This window comes from Gopherus evgoodei, chromosome 1, assembly GCF_007399415.2.
Source record: "Gopherus evgoodei ecotype Sinaloan lineage chromosome 1, rGopEvg1_v1.p, whole genome shotgun sequence".
Lineage (NCBI taxonomy): Eukaryota > Metazoa > Chordata > Testudines > Testudinidae > Gopherus > Gopherus evgoodei.
In genome coordinates this window covers 293,360,343-293,375,302 of record NC_044322.1, presented here as the reverse complement: position 1 = coordinate 293,375,302, position 14,960 = coordinate 293,360,343, and the positions used below count along the sequence as shown (strand labels likewise).

The following is a 14,960-nucleotide window of genomic DNA, read 5'->3' as shown; positions in this document are numbered from 1 at the left end:
GGTCCGGGTCTTTAGCAGCATTTCGGCGGCGGGGGGCCCTTCAGTCACTCTGCGTTTTTGGCAGCCCTGAAGGGCCCCCTGCCGCTGACATACCGCCAAAGACCCAGACCGCCACTGGGCCAGGGCTCACAGGGTCCCTGCGGGATCTGGGGCAAATTGCCCCACTTGCCCCCCCGCTACCGCCCCCTCAGCAGCCCTGAATTAATAGCATGCAAGGAAGTTAAGAATTTTGCACAAAGACTCCTTTGCATGTAGTCCTGGTAGATATACTGGAAATTAAGAAGAAGGCAAATATTTTCTTGGAAACAAGGATGGCTGATTCTCTTTCATGACCTTAACACGCAAGGTATTGTACAAGTATTCTATTGAGCAGAGAACATGAGTCACAGAAAAGACAAATGGCCTAGAACATCGTGTGAGCATCAGCTGGGTAATGCTGAAAGGTGGTAACACACAGATGTTGGCAGAAAACTTGCAGGTCATGATTCTTATAGACGTTTCATATAAACAATACCTAATACAATTTATATGACTAACACATACTCTGTAGCGTCTGCCAAGCATAACAGGATCAGTCCTACTGCATGACCGCCATTCATGTGCAGCACTGGCTTTACTAAGAGTTAGCCATGCCACCAGGCTGGCAGGATCTGTGCTAAAGTTGTTTCTATATAAACAGATGCACATCTGTATGTGTAAAAGATTATTTATTGTCTCATCCCTTATCTGCTACATCCTTAGTTGCAGGAAAAGAGAGTGGGTTAGAGAAAATATCCTGCAGAATGTAATCCCAAGATGGTTGTTGCAAAGTTACTTGGCTGGTCCAGAGTTATTTCATCTCTCGAATAGGACTATATGTGCTTATGCAGTTCTTTCTAGCCTAATATTTTGGCAGGGGGGACTCAGTACACCTGGTGTTGACACTCTGGTATCCTGCAATAATTTTTGCCAAGTAATGAAAGGAATTCTCCTAAGCATCTCAAGTTAAAGCCATAAAAAGTAATTTGGCACAAATGAATGTGCCCGTTTCTCCCTTATTTTCAGTTCATGATTCATGATTGGTGCAAAATGCAGAATGCATTCTTCTCCCCATGCTTACACAGCCTTGCCCAATCCCTTTGATCAGATATAAAATGTAGTATAAGCTCAAGCCTTGCCACTCTGGATGGGATTTTTCATATGCACAGTACTCACTAAGCCTTCAAATTTTATAAAAATACAGGATTGGCCACTTGTTTCAATACAAATTATTGCAAAACACTTAGTCTCTGGAATACAAAGACTATACCAGAAATCTTCCCTTGATAGTTTTTACATTGAGAGAATATAATTTCTCACTGCAGTTCTAGGACAGAAATGACAATACTAACAAATGTTTCCCCACTGCAATATTTGTGGGGTCCACTGTGAACATGATCTCTAGTAATGCTACACAACAGCCCATTAACATTGTTAGTAGAGTTAATTGCAAAAAAAAAATGTGGAGACTCAACGTTTGGTTATAGAGTGTGTATTAAGTTTTGTAGTATCTAAATGTTTGTTAATATCCTAGCTGCTATTGTACAAGCTGTGTACAAAAGCTATGGAAAAAGCATACGGTGGCATAAGCTGGATTTTGTTGAAACCTGGGCAGTTGTCCAAAGCATCAAATAAAAGGGCAAGGAGGATCTGTTATATACCAATCAAGCCCTTATTATTTATATGTTTTGTGATTTTCATTTAGACAGGAGAATCATGTAATAAACTTTTTATATTTTCCCCAATTTAGTGTGGTGTAGCTTAAAGATTGTAGTGTAACTGAGTCATAACAAAATATAACTGTGATCCAAATAGCTGCATGCGTCACCTAGTGCATTTAGGTCAAGGCTGACTGAAAGATCTTACTGTATAGGAACAGATGCCAGACTTCTTAAAGATTCTTGTCCCCATGTTGAACAGAGATAAGTTTTAACCTGCCTCAGACTAAAATAAATGTTGTTATGATGCAGGAGATAGACGTACAGTAGGCAATCAGATAAAAGTTGAGATGACTTAGTATCTTTTAGAATTATATTAGTATTTGAATTTTACTTGTAGATTAATGATGTCTCCTGAAACTATTTGGTATTTTTTATGGCTCTAATATCTTGAACTAAAAAAGGAACAGTGCAACACATTTGTATAGGATTAAAATCTGATTTGAGAAAGGATTGAAAAGTTTAAAGGAGGTATGAATATTGGGTCAAATCATAAGCTCCTTGCACTGGGCTAGATTGTGTTAGTTGCACATACCCACAATAGAGGGTGATGCAGAGAAGGAGTATTTTGGAGAGGAGAGGAAGGGTGTAAGCAGCAGGTGTGTCTTCATTGCACACCTGGAATCTCTCTGAGAACAATTTTCTTGCTCAGAATAAGAATTCTATCTCCCAACATTCTCCATCACCACTTGCAGTTCCAGGATGCTCTCTGTTCATTTCGGCTCACAACTTCATTTCCATTTTTGATCGCTCTCCCTTCTCCTTCAACATTCAAACTGTCATTTAAATCTTTTTTTGTTTCTGTTTTTCCCATAACAGCTTCACCAGAAATCTGTCCTTTCATCCTGAGTCCAACCCCCAAGCCCTTTGTCCAGGTCTTGATCCTTTTTTTCACCTTAGCTAGAGTAACTTCCTCTGCTCCAATCTCCCTGATTGTTACTTTATTCCAATGAACCAACCAATCAATCCAAAATGCAGCTGCAAAACTGGTTTACCTTGTTCTCTGCTCTGTACCAGTCTAAGCTGTCTATTATATATACCTTTGCTGTCTTCTAGCATTCCTGATCAACTTCATGCCCTTAGTACATGCTTTCAAGCACCTGCAAAATTTCTCATTATTGCCTCTTTTACTAGTCTCTTTTTCCTTTCTGTTTTATCCCCTTTGCTCGATTCAAGTTGTTCAACTCAACCCCTCCCTTGTCTCCTTCCATGCTTACCTATTCTACAGACTTCCTGTGCCTGGATTCCCTTTCCTGGACCATACCCATCAAGCTTCCATCCTTTCCTCCTTCAAGTCTGTTCAAAACAGTCTTTGGTGAGACCCAGTTTTTCCCTTGTGTATGTTTTAGAAATAAAAAAAAACACCTTAAACCCTCAAAGCTTTGTAACCCTCAAGATACATTAATTTACTAACTTCAGTAGCTGCATAATCCATTATTGTAGCCCTTGTCTTCCCATTCTCTTATCATCCCAGTATTTATCCCCATTCTTTGTTAGATTTTTTTTTGGTCTTAAACTGCAAATTTCTTGGAGAAGGTATGTGCTCTGCATTGTTTATAATGGCTCTTAGCTCTCCCACTATGAAAATTGTTCCAGCACCCATGCTTTGGCCCATAGGAGTTTGGTTTTTTGTGTCTACTGAGGAAATATATAGGGTACATGAGTTAATCCACTAGCTGTTGAATGAAACCAGTCTGGATTTTTTTTTTTTCAATTAAACATTTTTTGTTGGAAAATGTAGATTCATCAAAACTGAAGCTTTTTGTGGAATTTTTTTTGGTGAAATAGAATTCTTGTTTTTCAGCCAGTCCAGTTGTTGAACAAACTGGGAATGTCTCATTAAGTATCTCGGCATCAGTTGGCAGATACCAAATACTCTGTTTCACCAAATTTCCTCTCGATGCTACAGTAGCATAAACATATTTTTGTAAGCATTCAGATATGTTACTTTGGCTATCATTACATCATGTCAGCATGAGCTCATTGTATGGTTCACCAGACCTCTTTTTTAAGTCTACAGAGAATATTTTCCTCTTGCAGAAAAATTTCAATTTTTGTAAAATCTCTCTCTCTCTCTCTCAAACTACATTGAGTGTGTAAGAGATGTTGGGAAGTTACTTGGGCTAATGCACACCTATTTATTCTAGTCTTTACAATGCAACTGAAACTATCTTCAGATTTAAATAAACACTACAGTCTTCATATGCAAGCAAAACAAGGGAATGCACTGACCTCTGTATCCTTCTAAGAGGGAGTAACAACTGAACAGCCCTTCTTGGGTCTGGATAATGAAGTCTGCTGTAATCAACTGATAACCAACATTTTGTTTCAAACTGTGGAAATGGCCAGTCAACGTTTGTTTTGTTTTGTTTTTGGTTGGTTGGACTGAATTTTTTTCTAGACAAAGTTTAGACTTACTGTTTGATTTTACCTACATCTTACAGTGCTGCTATTACCATCCTGTATTAGGTGATCACAGACCTTTCTAGATAAGAGAGCCTTTTCCTGCCCATTCATGATGACTTCTCTCTCCTTCTCCCCCTGCCCTTGAAAAAAGACACTAATTGTACTGGGAGGCTGTTTGAGGACCAGGATCTCAATGAAGAAAGGCTAGTTCATTTTTTTAAAATGGTCTGCCTAAGCCATTAGCTTGAACAGGTATTAATGAATCTGAAAATTTGGATACAAAATGCAAATGGAAAAGATTTTTGCATGTGATTTGTATTTATACAAAAGATATGTCAGAACTTTTTCCATAAAGAACAGTTGGTATGCAGCAAAAACTGTCAGTTTGCTACATAGCCCATCAAAGTGCTGATAGATGCAGTATTGTGTAGAAATTTGACTATATTCATGTGTTCTACATGCATCATGCAAATAACTATGTACTGAGAGTGAGAAGTATTATGAGAACAAAGCATTTAAAATCATCTATCACTGCTGTGTTTCATAATGTAGTAGGATACCAAAAACATCTGCTTCGTTTTCCTGCTGCATTTTGTCTCAATAGCCATGTTTGCATATATTTAGGCTTCTTTATTTCATTATGCAGAGTATTATGCATTGTTTGTCCAATAAGTGAGGTGCTCATTTTGTAACCCAAGGGACTTGTTCTTAGCGATTTAAAACATCTTTTTATACCTACAAATACTTGTTAAAACATGGATCATGTTTCACTATCACTTCTATTAATATTCTAAAATGTACATTATTGACTAAGTTATCTATTTCTTCTGGACTCCCAAAAACTAACTCCTATTGATATCAAAATATTGCTGTAAATAGGGTTTTCACACAAGGAAGACTCTTAAACAAATAGTCACCACCTAAGGTTGCCCACCACTTTCCATTATAAAACCCTGTTTTCAGTTGCTTATAACTTCACTAAGTTTAACCATTGGGATGAAATTTTCCATTCTGGATGTCTGCCTTAGGCTGAACTTATTATTTATGTAGCCCATGGAATTATTTTGCTAGCTATAATGTCCTACTAATCTAGCCAGCCGTATCAAATAATATGTTTCTTTCTGAATTAATCCATTTCATTCTTGTATTTTATCAGTATTAATTCCTTTGAATTTAGGATGTGTTGAGGCATATGATATGTGTTTCCTCATAATTATACATAGGCTTCTTGCATTTCAGCAAAACTTATCAGCCTGTAAAATCTGGTAAGATCTGCTATATAGCAAAAAGTATAATCAGTTAAGAGTATGTCAACCAAAGGGAAGAACTATACACATGACTAAACAGGTTTATCCGGTGTCTACAACCGGTTGGTAACCGCAGGGTACACCAAAACTTGGAAGTCACCAAGAGTTGGCAGTTTTTGGCTAGAGATAATCCTTATTAATACATAGAGAGTAAGTGTCATAATCCAGTAACCTATAGGATAAGGGTACCTGTAAATTTCTTAGGGTACAGAAATAAAATTTGGGTATAGTAGGTTGGGCCTGAATTACATAGTGTCAGGGTCCTATAAAATACCTGGTGAGGAAGTGTCTTGGAACTCACTCTTTTAGTGCTTCTTCTAGTCTTTAGCTCTTTCTTTAGTTCTCCTATATTCTATAGACTACCTTTTTATCTACCTATCATTCTATCTTCTATCACACTATCAGTTCAGCTTGTGCAGTATAGTATAACTACTCAATATCTCTAACTATTGGGGGAAGCCAGAACCATTGCCAGAACTTCACCTCCTATTACTGGGTCCTCAAGGAAAGGTGTGAGTATGTTAAATTAAGGAATTTAGGGTATTTCTACACTACCCACTGGATCCACGGGCAGCGATCGATCCAGCAGGGATCGATTATCATGTTTAGTCTAGATGTGATAAATCGATTCCCGAGTGCTCTCCCTTCGACTCCTGTACTCCAGCTTGGTGAGAGGTGCAGGTGGAGTCAATGGGGCAGCAGCAGCAGTTGACTTACCACAGTGAAGACACCATGGTAAATAGATCTAAGTTACATAATTTAGATTGATCCCCCCAGCATAAACTAGGGCTTATAATAAGAATGTTACCACCAGAAGTTTTGGAATTTTTACTGTTTTGCAGTTATAAGTTTCATAGCATTTATTATTCTTTTATTAATCTCAATAAAGTTTTTATCAAGTTGGTGTTGTCCTCAGTGTAAGTGTTTTTTGCCAAGCACCCCTAGAGTCCTCTCCTGATATAGAACTCTGAGTTCTTGAACTCTGTAGTCTGAATTGGACAAGAACCTATAAATCTTCTGGTCGGATGTGATCAGTGGTGAGCCATAACAACTAACGTATCAAATTCAGGTCAACATTTATTAATTATTATTATTATTTTATTTCAGACAAAATGGTGCAGCTGTTTCCAAGAATGAGATTAGGGAAAATTATCAGGGAATTGAAATTTGGAAGAGGGGTGGACTTTGTGTCAAGAGTGTTGTTCTTTGACATCCCTGGGAAAATCCACCCAAATTTGGCCGAGATATATTGGAAAAATTGCAGTGTGCACATGCTCAGTAGAGACTTGCTAGAGCTTAATAGCTAAAATCTCTGAAGATTCTGTCCAAGGAAGCATGCTTGACTCTCTCATGGCTCCTAGCATTGACCCCATGGAGAAACTGAGCATGATACATCCCCTCAGAGATCCTACACGTGACAGGATTGCATGCTCTATTCCCACAAAGCAACTAAGCATGCTCCAGCCCAGGGTTACAAAGGCTTTCCCTGTAATGGCTGTTGCCAGATGCTCTGGGCTGGAATAGGACAGGGCACTAGAGGTGAGAGCAGGGAGTCTGTCTCTTCTGTGTTTAATGTCTCCACCACAACTTATTGGCACCCGGCTAGGTGTCTGATGTGAATGGAGAGAAGAGAAAAGCGAGACTTGTGGGGGTGGGAGAAGCAAAGAAGTGAGTTGGGACAAGGAGGTTGGGGTGGGGAAAGTGGGAGAGGAGGGGAGAAACTAGGAGTTGGAGAGGAAAGACTATGATGGGTTGGACAAGGAGACTGGCAGATGATGGGGAAGACAGGGCTGGGTGGAAGAGAGATCTGACAAGGAGTTGTGGTTCAGAAGAAATGGGACTGTCTGGGCAAAGAGACTGGGTTCTTGTTCCAGGCAGGGGGTATGGGAGGGACTGGAGATTGGAAGAGGACCCTCATGAAGGAGACTGTGCATCAGGGTGGGGAGGGAAGTGGGGAGAGACAAACCAGATGAGGAGCAGGGGAGGGCTGGGACTGGCTGTGCAAAGAGATTAGCACTATTTGTGGGGAGGAGGTGAGACTGGGGCCTGGATCCACAGTGTTTATCTTGTGAGTGCCTAGAAAATCACTGGAATCCACAAACTGGAGGTTAGGTGCCTAGGGTCCCTGTGCAATTAATGGGATCCATAAAAGCCCGCGTGCTAGGTGGGGAGCTGGCTATGTGAGCCAGTGGGAGATGCTGGTGAGAGGAGTGTATCCTAAGCCCCTACCCTCTCATGGAGTGAAGTGCCTAAGGCTGTGGTGGAGGGAATTGCTTATCTGGTCTTGGGATCCATAACTGGGAACCCCTCACCTGGAGTCAAGTGCCTGAGGTGTTTCCTGTGAGAATGGCTTAGGCACCTGTCTAACTCTATACAACATCCAGGAGGTTGGGAGGAGGAGGTGATCTCCCTTATGAACTTTAAACCAGTAGTTATGGTGCTGGGCTAAAGCGGGGCTATAAAGGAGGCCTCTTTTCCCATCCTAAATCTTGGATTCAGGCACTTAAATCCAATTGTAGATCTGGGCCTGAGCATCAGGGGAAGGGGAGAGATTGGGACTTGAAGGAGGAAACAAGAGAGAGCTGGGTAAGGAAACTGGGACTGGCATGAGACATCTGAGGACTGGAGACAGAGACTTGGTAGGCAAGGAAAATAGGACTGGGCCAAGGAACTTTGTATGGGGAAGAGACAGAACTGGGACAGAATGGAAGGAACAGGGCAGAAGGGATCAAGCTTGGGGAGTAGGAATGGGAACATGCAGAATCTGTGCCCACTAGAGCACATTCCCCTCCAAAGCCTGGAATGAAACTGAAGACCCCTGAATTTCACCATTCTAGCAAATATCTGTGAAACTCACGGGCAAAGTGTGTGTCTGATCCCCCTTATTATGATCCTCATAATAAATTACTACTGCTATCAGTTATCATTACCTCAAGTGGCAGAGGTCTGGGCAGTAGATTAAAAGGTTCCAAACCTGTTGATAACCGATGTGAGTGTCAGTATGATGCCTCATGATGGACTTTTCTATTTATTTTTTTTTTCTTATTTGAATCTCAGAAATTGCATAAAAAATAATGTTAAAACATGATTAAGGTTACAAAGTCAAGTACTCAGAAGTTAGGAAATGACAGCATTAAGGATGCCTCTGCTTAAGTGGCTCTGGAAGAGCTAGATTTGAAAGTAATTATTTTGCAACTGAGGATATTCTTTGAGGATTCAATGCATCATTGGGAATTTTGAAGAATCTTAGATTTATACGTAATTCTGTTTTGTCATTTTATTCCTTTTTTTAATACTAAACTATTCTTTTGAAATTCCTGATGGCACAGAAGAGAAGAGGATATTTTCAAGCATCTAATAAAGGAGTTGCAGAAAATAATCTAAAGCTATTGAAAATATTCAGAAAATATTTAGCAATATCTCTGAGCACAATCTCCTGGTTTTTCTGCAATTTCAAATTTTAATACTGTGCTTTCAGTGATTTTTAAGAAAATGCATTTAATGTCTTCTGCTACAGTTGTTTCCAAGACCTTGCAAATAAGGAAAAAGCCTGAACTTCACAATAATGTGAAAAAATCACTTGCTTTTCTGTGCCTCAGTTCTTCATCTGAAAACTGAGTAGGACACATCATTTCTCCTGTCCTTTGACTGCCTTGTCTATTTAGATTTCAGTTCAGCGACTATCTCTTATTATGCGTTTGTACAGCACTAGCACAGGGGCTTATAGTCACAACTCTAATGTTAATAATATGCAGCAAAGGCTATTTAGCTCTTTGGATGCAGCACCTTAATGTGGACTTGTATCAAAGAACCTGTTTGTCTGAAACACCCCACCATCTTCGGTAGGTATTGATCTGGGGAAAATTGTTTCTACTAAATCACTAGGTGAGGTGACTCATTTACCTAACCTGAAGTCGGATGTAAGATGTGGGTGGAAATTTAGGAGTAGCCAAGAACGTGGAAAAAATTTGAACTGATCTTTGTTACTGCTGCACCTTTGTCCAAGTGGGTTAGCCAATATTCAGGGTCTGCTGCATTGTTTCATTAGGAAGAGAAATTGATGATGAGTAAAGTCCTGTTTTCCTGACCCCAATTGGAATAAGCAACAGCAGGGAGTTTTCTTGCTTATCACTCCCAGCCTGCCTTTCCACCCTCACTGATGCCTTCTTTTCTGCCTTTGTCACCCATACAGAAAACCACAGCTGCAACCAAACAACCTCCCAGCCCTTGTGTTCACAGTCAGTTCCAGGGAAAACCCTCTCATTTTCCCTGAGTTAGTTCTCGCTCCGGTCTTCCTTTGTGGCACAGTGTCGGGGGGAAGGGAAGAGGGGTTTGGTTTTTCAGGTATCTTATTCCATAAATGATCTTAACTGCTCCTTCCATTTCAATGAATGAAGGGTGGCTCACGTGCCTATAAACTTTAATGAGGTCTATGACTGCCTACAGCTCAAAAGACCTGCTTGCTCTCAGTCATTAACATCTTCCAGCATAATATTATGTTGTTGTGGTTGTTTTCTTTGTTGATAAAGCTAAACCAAAGGAAGACTTTCCATATTGCGTGAACTGTGTTTATAGAGCAGATTGGAAAAGCCATCTGCTCAGAAGGCCAAATTCTATAAAGACTGATCCAAAGCCTATTAAAATCAATTGGAGCCTTTTGATTTATTTCAGTAGACTATAGATCAGTCCCCATAATCTTTACCCAGCCAAAACTCCCACGGTAGTCAACTGAATCCATTAGGTATATTAACTGAGTAAGACCTGTGGGCTGTGACCCAAAACGAAGTGTGATTCCTGCAGACCAAATTCTTCTATCCTCACATTTTACAGTAAAGAGTTTACTCAACACTGACTAAAGTAAGGATTCCTGGGATTCCTGTCTTTAGTTGCCCCAAGTTTCCATTGACTTTTCTAAAGTCCATATCAGCAAAGCATTGTGGTGAGAGTGATAAACGTTCACATAATTTTGGTTATGTATTATGGCCTTTAATCTCAAACAGGCAAAAAGATGAATGAATGATCAAGAAGTTAAAACTATGGAATCATTCTCTCACATGTTTATCAGCTGGCATAGAAGTATCTCATTGGTGTGAGTGCACTAGAATGGCAAATTCACCACATTTGCCTCAGTTTTAAAAAGTGCAGAAAACAAAAAATATTGTCACATTTAATAAAGTAAATAAATAAAACCCTATGTGTCAATGATAAAGTATCAACATAAAGAAGGAAGACATTTCTTCATTCAAGGTTCATTTTTGTAGATCTTATGATTGATTCTCCGTTGTTGCCGCTCAACCTCTCACAATCAAGAATTGAAGGGGATAGAACAAACCATGAATAATTAATGTGTTTTCTAAATGGAAGTTGGTTGTGGGCAAAGAGATAATAGCAAATGCAAGTAAAGAGGTGCCGGACAGTGTTTAAATGGAATCTCTCTCACTTTCTCTTTTTAAAGTGAAAAAGAAAAGTGAGCTTGAGCAGTAAAGAATTTAGAACCTGACTGGTACATACTTCACTCAAGATTTCCCTGTGAACAGAAAACTGCATTGATGCCGATCATATAAGGTATTTTAAAAACACCAAAAAAATTTTGGTATCCATGTGGATTTTGCATAGCTTGTGAAATGTTTTAGTGCATGATACTTTTCTATAGAGAAAATTATTATTTTTTCTAAACATGGCTTTTTCTGATTTCAAGAGTGTGTCAAATTAGTGGAGGCATATTTTTATGGCTCTTATGTTGCTATTTCAGATTGCAAGGCTAAGCAAAAAACAATCTGTCTGCATTTGCTGACTGTTCAAAAATTTCTAGCATTCCTTTGCCTTCTTTCACTATCAACTTATGCTTCATCAAATTCAAAGTTGTCATGGTTCATTATCTATAGATGATCTTGAGCAGTCGTGCATCATAAAAAAAATATGCTGTGGCATCTGCCTTTGAGCTTTTGTACACCACTGTACATATCACTTCTAGGCAAGGTTATCTATCTTTGGTTTAACCTATGTTTAATATACAGTATTGATGGGTATAGCAGAATGTATCATTGCTTTACATATATATGTCTCAATCCATGGAAACTGTATACATTACATTGTTATGAACAGTGTAGTTGTGTTTATAAAATGTCTGCTTTATTGTTTTAGCTAATGAGTTTCATCCAATTCTATTATTACACAGCTCAGAATCTTCATTAGCCAATCAAGTTACTCCCTCAATCTGTCATTTTGAGTTCTTGTACTGAATGTAAGAGAGTGTTTTGAAGTTAGTTGTAATTAAATTATGAATAATAATCTTTTTATTCAGTCCCATGTTTTCTGAATATTCCGATTTTAGAAACCATAAATGAATTCCACAGTCCTGACACTTTATATTATTAATATTGATTATATTCATAAAAGTTAATTATGTCCAGACACTCAGAATTACGTTTAATGAATTGAATTACCATAGAGGAAATAAAAATTCAAATGGTTACTAGTTTAAAAAATAGATTTTTTTAATGAAAACTTATGTACTTAGATAATGGTAAATAAAGGCCAGTTCTCGCTCTTTTGTATCCTACAATTCACATGCTGAATGTCTTTGATAAGGGATGTTTTGAGGTTAAAATTTCTCTGTTCTTCTTTGCTGGAGTAATAGTTTATATTTAATCAGAAGTTAACTTACTGTTAAAACTGCATTCATTACTTCTGACTTCCTTATCTGAAAACAGATGCTTTCAGAAGTAATATTCACTACTAATTCTTTTAGCTTTGTTTCAATGCCTCTTGAATTAGTAAATGTTTGAAATAATATGAACTGAAATAATTGGCTTTATGTATCGAAATGTAGTTTATTCTTAGTACACTAAACACAGGTATTTCTGCCTACTACAGCCCAAAGATCTAGAGACACTTGGGTGACATTCTCCCCTAGGAAGTCATAGCACAAGAGAAACATTAGATTCCCTATATTGTTACAAGCTTGATACAACTTTTGATTAAAATACCATAGTATGTACCATTCCTGCTAACTGCTGAAAGGTATTTTCATAGTCTGAAGTTATTTTCAAGACTTGTGATGCATGTCACACATTATTCATACCACTTTTTTCTTGCTTACATTGTAAGGACTTAATTCCGATAGAGCTTCCTGCTGCGTGCGTGCGTGTGTGTGTGTTTTTGATGGATGTGATGGAGAGCTTCTAGAATTTGAGATAATTCACAGGTCAAAAGACAGACAAAAACCTACAAAGCTGGAGAAATGCCAGGAGAGTACCCAATAAAAGTTCACAAAACAAGTGAAAGGCTAAATGTGAATGAAAAGCAATATGTCCTGCTCTGTCCCCTATGAAAATAATACACTTACAAATGATTAGTATTATTTTTCTATTTGTAGAGGGGGGTCCCAGTGAAGCTAAGTCTTTCAGTCCATCTGTGACCTTAGCTCTGGCTCTTGTTTTGCCTACAGCCTGTTTTATTTTCAGTACAAAAAATTCAATACAAATGTTTGCAATTTGTAAGAAAGGGAAGGAGAGATGGAGATTGGAGAAAAAAAATCTTACTCCTCCAACACCTTCTCCCACAGATACTGTTGAAAATGAATCTTGATTGCAGTAGTAGTATGTTCATTAGGATGATAAATATTAATTTCCATCTTTGTTCGCAATCGTGTGTCTCAGTCATGTGTAGCTTCTTCTGGGAATATGAATATGTGTCTGGGAGTTAAATAAGTCACCAATGTTTAAATCTGTTCTCGTAGATAAGTCATTCTAATTGAAATGAGAACTGGCAAATGTTTGAGATCTGATAGTTGAAGTTCCTATTTGAACTGTGGCTTCCAGGACTTGCACTCTCATCTGACTGTGTGTGAACCTGGATTGCTACTAAACAGCTTACCCACATATACCTGTGATTCACAATAGGATACGTAACTAAGAACATGGACAAGAATTAGCCTATCCAAATCATGAAGAAATTCTACTTAGGGCTTAATCCTGCAGTCAAATTTTTCACATTTAAAACTCCCGGTAAAGCAGAGTTTTGCCTATGTAGGACTGCAGGATTGGGTCCTAAATAGGGTTACCAGCTCTTGAGGATTGTCTTGTGGTCTCCAGGAATTACAGTTTTATTTTTAATTAAAGATTATGATCATGGGATAAAACCTCCAGGAATATACCTATCCAATATTGGCAACCCTAGTCCTAAATATGTATAGTGTTACTGTTTCATAAATATTGGGTCTGATTCTGATGGGTTTTTTTAATTTTAAATTTTTATTTTTTTACTGCTGTAAGAACATTGATTTCAAGGAAGTTCGTCTGTCTTTATGCTGCTTATGAACTCAGAATCTGCCCCAAAGTTTATTTTATGGAAATAATTTTATTTTCAGCAAAGCGGTTTATAGTAGAAGTGGAGAGCCACTGATTTTTGTTGTTTGTTTATTCATATCCAGTGTGGCTTGAATCTTGTGCTAGGAAAGAAAAGCAAACAGGCTAAATTCTGCCATGGTGCATCCTTCTGACCATACTTCCTGTCCATTCAGCCTTGCTAGCTTGATACAGATAAAGAATGCACAATGTACATAGTATGTGTGTGTTTATAATCACCGCTTAACTGTCATCATTCAAATTCTATGTTAATAATGCCACAAACGCCACATTTATGGTCAACTTTCCAATGGCAACCACAGTATGTAATAACTGGTATATATATATAATATATGCCTATATATTCTGGAAATGTATAAGGTTAAAGTGTTCTCAGCATTACTACTACTGTTTGTTCCTGACATTATGAGAGAGACAGAGAACCAAGCAAAGCAATTCATTGACTTTTACAACATGACCAACTGGTTTGAACAGTTTGTCCAAACAATTGGTTTCTTTTCTTTTCTTCTATTTTTTTAAAGATATTATGTGAAATCTTTGTATTTTTGGAAGTACAACTGCTTATCTGTGCTTGACACCACATCACATCATTATGAGAGGTCCCAAAATTCGCTGTTCTTTCTTGGATTTAATTATCTAGCAGTTTTCAACAGTAACCTGACTGCTACTGACATGTAGAATTTCAACTTGTTCAAATATATATATTGTGTGTGTGTGTGCCTCCTTGATATTGGTAACAGTGGCTTCTGTTAGTGCTTATCTATTTTGATTCTTAAAATGGAATAAAGAGGGAAAATGCAAAGTAATAGCTACATGTTCTAGTTAGCGAGGCAGCGATCAAGGCTTTTTATCACACTAATATTTGGAAAAATACAGTGTGCGTGTTGAAGCTTAGTTTTTCAGATATCTCAAGGAAACAGAGATTGCAAGGAACAGGTTTGGCATGGCAAATATGCCCACAAAGAAAAATAAATCATCATCCAAACAAGGAGTGATTAGTCTTGTGGGATTATTTGTTACATATTCCTGATAGCTTTCTGACATGTTAATTATCATGTTTATCTCGTTTGCTACAGTTTTTTGATTCTATGGTGTACTTGTTGTCCAAACACAGCAGAGATGAGAAAAGAAGCCATTGTTAG

At 38.2% G+C, this 14,960-nt stretch overlaps 1 protein-coding gene across 5 annotated transcripts in view; it reads left to right on the top strand.

Moving 5' to 3' along the window:
* SYT1 (synaptotagmin 1) overlaps window positions 1-14,960 on the top strand; it is a 526,016-nt gene that overhangs the window by 115,993 nt on the left and 395,063 nt on the right. For 4 of the 5 annotated variants that reach the window (XM_030548647.1, XM_030548651.1, XM_030548645.1 and 1 more), the window contains exon 2: window positions 10,905-11,014. The exons of the other annotated variant lie outside the window; for it this stretch is intronic. The gene's annotated coding sequence lies outside the window, so the exon portion shown is untranslated. The remainder of the gene's footprint in view (window positions 1-10,904; window positions 11,015-14,960) is intronic. 5 annotated transcript variants of the gene reach the window in all.